The following is a 3,694-nucleotide window of genomic DNA, read 5'->3' on the forward strand; positions in this document are numbered from 1 at the left end:
AGACCAGCCTGGCCAACGGTGTGAAACCCCAGATCTACTAAAAATACAAAAATTAGTAGGACGTGGTGGCAGGTGCCTGTAATCCCAGCTACTAGGGAGTCTGAGGCAGGAGAATTGCTTGAACCTAGTAGGCAGAGGTTGCAGTGAGCAAAGATCTCACCACTGCACTCCAGCCTGGGTGACAGAGTGAGACTCCAGCTAAAAAAAAAAAAAATTAATTTTGTTTTCAAAAAACAGAAAAGGAAAAAAAATGGTGAGTCTGGGAACGGCAAGTAGGTTGTTAATGGGACTTGACTAGAGATGAAGCTAGAGGCCAGACGAGGTGGCTTGTGCCTGTAATCTAAGCACTTTGAGAGGCTGAGGTGGGCAGATGGCTTGAAGCCAGGACAGCCTGGGCAACATGGCAAAACCCTGTCTTAAGAAAAAAAAAAAAAAAAAAAAAGCCCAGCACGGGGTCACGTGTCTGTAGTCCCAGCTACTGGGTACTGGAGAGGCTGAGGTGGGAGGATGGCTTAAGCCTGGGAAGTCTAGGCTGCAGTGAGCCATGAAGATGCCACTGCAGTCCAGCCTGTGTGACACAATGAGACCCTGTCTCAAAAAAAAAAAAAAGAGAAGAGACTAGAGAGGTGGGATGGACCACTGTAAACCTGGCTTTGGACTTTCAGACTGGACTCTACCCTGAAGGCAACCTGCTGCCTTTAGATGATTTCAATCAGTAACGTAACAGGATTTCACTAGCCTCTTAAGAAAATCCCGGACAGTTGGGGTGGCTCATGCCTGTAATCCCAGCACTTTGGGGGGCCAAGGCGGGCAGATCATCTGAGGTCGGGAGTTCAAGACCGGCCTGACCAACATGGAGAAACCCTGTCTCTACTAAAAATACAAAAAATCAGCCAGGTGTGGTGGCGCATGCCTTTAATCCCAGCTACTCAGGAGGCTGAGGCAGGAGAATCGCTTGAACCTGGGAGGTGGAGGTTGTGGTGAGCCGAGATCACGCCATTGCACTCCAGCCTAGGCAACAAGAGCAAAACTCCGTCTCAAAAAAAGAAAATTACTAGCAGCTACCCAACCCTCACTATATATTTGGGTAGAATCATCCATTATATAGAACTGATGGAGTGCAGTGTTTACATTATTCTATAATTTGGATTTTAAAGATGAAAAATTGTGTGGGATGAGATGATTAACATATTTTCATTCCAGAAAGGGGCTTAGTTTTAGGCCTTTTCCTAAGAATGTTGAGAAACCAAAGATTAAGAAAAATGTCATCTCCCCATAGATATCACACTATCTTTAGTGAGGAGCTGTGTATAAGTATTATTTAACTGTTAAGCAAATAAACGTATTTGGAAGATTCATGTTGCTGTGTGTGGCACACAGTCCTAGGAAACTGGTGTGACACAGTCCTAGAAAAGCATATGGTCACCTTTGTCATACATGCAGCCAGGCTCAAATATAGAAAATGACATCTTGAAGCTGTAATTCCCCAATTCAGTGGGTCTTAATCTTCAGTCATTAGATTCACCTGGAACCTTAAGCCTCACTTGATACAGTTTATAAATGCTAATACCCGATAGGTGCAGCACCAACATAATGCGCATGGAAGTTTTGGAATCATTTACCAAGAAGATCCTGAGCACAGAAGTTGGTGAGATGGCAAAGCAGTATATAGAGAAAAGTCTTTTGGTTCCAGACCATGTGATCACACACCTAATGATGTCTGAGTTGGAGAATAGGTGTGGCCAGCACTGGCTCCTCGATGGTTTTCCTAGGACATTAGGACAAGCCGAAGCCCTGGACAAAATCTGTGAAGTGGATCTAGTGATCAGTTTGAACATTCCATTTGAAACACTTAAAGATCGTCTCAGCCGCCGTTGGATTTACCCTCCTAGCAGAAGGGTATATAACCTGGACTTCAATCCACCTCATGTTCATGGTATTGATGTACTGGTGAACCATTAGTCCAGCAGGAGGATGATAAACCTGAAGCAGTTGCTGCCAGGCTAAGACAGTACAAAGACATGGCAAAGCCAGTCATTGAATTATACAAAAGCCAAGGAGTGCTCCACCAATTTTCTGGGATGGAGACGAACAAAATCTGACCCTACATTTACACACTTTTCTCGAACAAGATCACACCTATTCAGTCCAAAGAAGCATCTCGACCCTGCCCAGTGGGAGAATCAGGAAGAGGTGGTCATTCATTCAACTGTGTGTGTAGTATTGGTGATGTGTCCAAATTAGAAGCTAGCTGAGGTAGCTTGCAGCATCTTTTCTAGCTGAAATGGCGAACTGATAGGAAAACAAATGAGTAGAAAGAGTTCACGAAGAGGCCCTCCTCTGCCTTTCAAAAGGAAGGTCACCTACACATTTAAGGTGTCTCTGCACATGTCTCAAGCCCTTCACAAGAAAGCAAGTACAGCCAGGCACGGTGGCTCACGCCTGTAATCCCAGCACTTTGGGAGGCTGAAGCAGGAGGATCACAACGTCAGAAGACCGAAACTATCCTGGCTAACACGGTGAAACTCCGTCTCTACTAAAAATATAAAAAAATTAGCTGGGCGTGGTGGCAGCCGCCTGTAGTCCCAGCTACTCGGGAGGCTGAGGCAGGAGAATGGCATGAACCCAGGAGGCGGAGCTTGCAGTGAGCCGAGATAGCACCACTGCACTCCAGCCTGGGCAACAGAGTGAGACTCCATCTCTCAAAAAAAAAAAAAAAAGAAAAGAAAGCAAGTACAGTGTGGGAATCCTCAAAAAGCATGGGAAGTATAAGTATTTAGCTACATAAATGTTGTAAGATCATATCTTATGTATAGAAGTAATAAGACCGTTTGGAATTACTGGACAAATTGAATAGTTAAGGTTTCTATTCAGGACAATGAAATGTATTTTGAAAGTGCTGCTAACTATTGATGCTGACAGTGTTTCACTACTATGAGTGACCCAAACATATTATAAATAAGTGTTAAAGGGAATGGAGCCTGTGGGGTTGAGCAGAATGTTATACTAGCTGTGCCTGGGCTGAGTATAACAGCTTTATGATTATGGGATAACAAAATCTTTATTTTTTTTGTTTCTGTTCCAAAGATTCATCCTATGGGGTGGCCATAAAGTATAGAATTAGATCCTAATATTTTGTAATTCATTATAACATCAATAAACCATTTGTTAAAAGAAAATAAATAAATAAATAAATGTTAATACCCAAGCCAATCACATCAGAATCTCAAGTGGGACCGAGACAGATATCAGAGATATCAGTGTTTTTTTTATATAGCTTTCTAGGTAATTCTTTTTTTTTTTTTTTTTTTTTTTTGAGATGGAGTCTTGCTCAGCCGCCCAGGCTGGAGTGCAGTAGTGTGATCTCGGCTCACTGCAACCACCGTCTCCCAGATTCAAGCGATTCTCCCATCTCAGCCTCTGAGTAGCTGGGATTACAGGCACCCACCATCATGCCTGGCTAATTCTTGTATTTTAATAGAGACAGGGTTGACCATCTCAGCCTCTGAGTAGCTGAGATGACAGGCACCCACCATCATGCCCGGCTAATTCTTGTATTTTAATAGAGACAGCATGACCATGTTGGTCACGCTGGTCTTGAACTCCTGACTTCAGGTAATCTGCCTGCCTCAGCTGCCCAAAGTGCTAAGATTACAGGCGTGAGCCACTGCACCCAGCCATAGTTTATTTCTAA

At 43.7% G+C, this 3,694-nt stretch overlaps 1 pseudogene; it reads left to right on the plus strand.

The window, feature by feature from the left end:
• Positions 1 to 1,641: 1,641 nt before the first annotated feature.
• Positions 1,642 to 2,255, plus strand: LOC101154178 (adenylate kinase 4, mitochondrial-like; annotated as a pseudogene).
• Positions 2,256 to 3,694: the final 1,439 nt, after the last annotated feature.

The sequence above is a fragment of the Gorilla gorilla genome, chromosome 3 (assembly GCF_029281585.2).
Source record: "Gorilla gorilla gorilla isolate KB3781 chromosome 3, NHGRI_mGorGor1-v2.1_pri, whole genome shotgun sequence".
Classification (NCBI taxonomy): domain Eukaryota; kingdom Metazoa; phylum Chordata; class Mammalia; order Primates; family Hominidae; genus Gorilla; species Gorilla gorilla.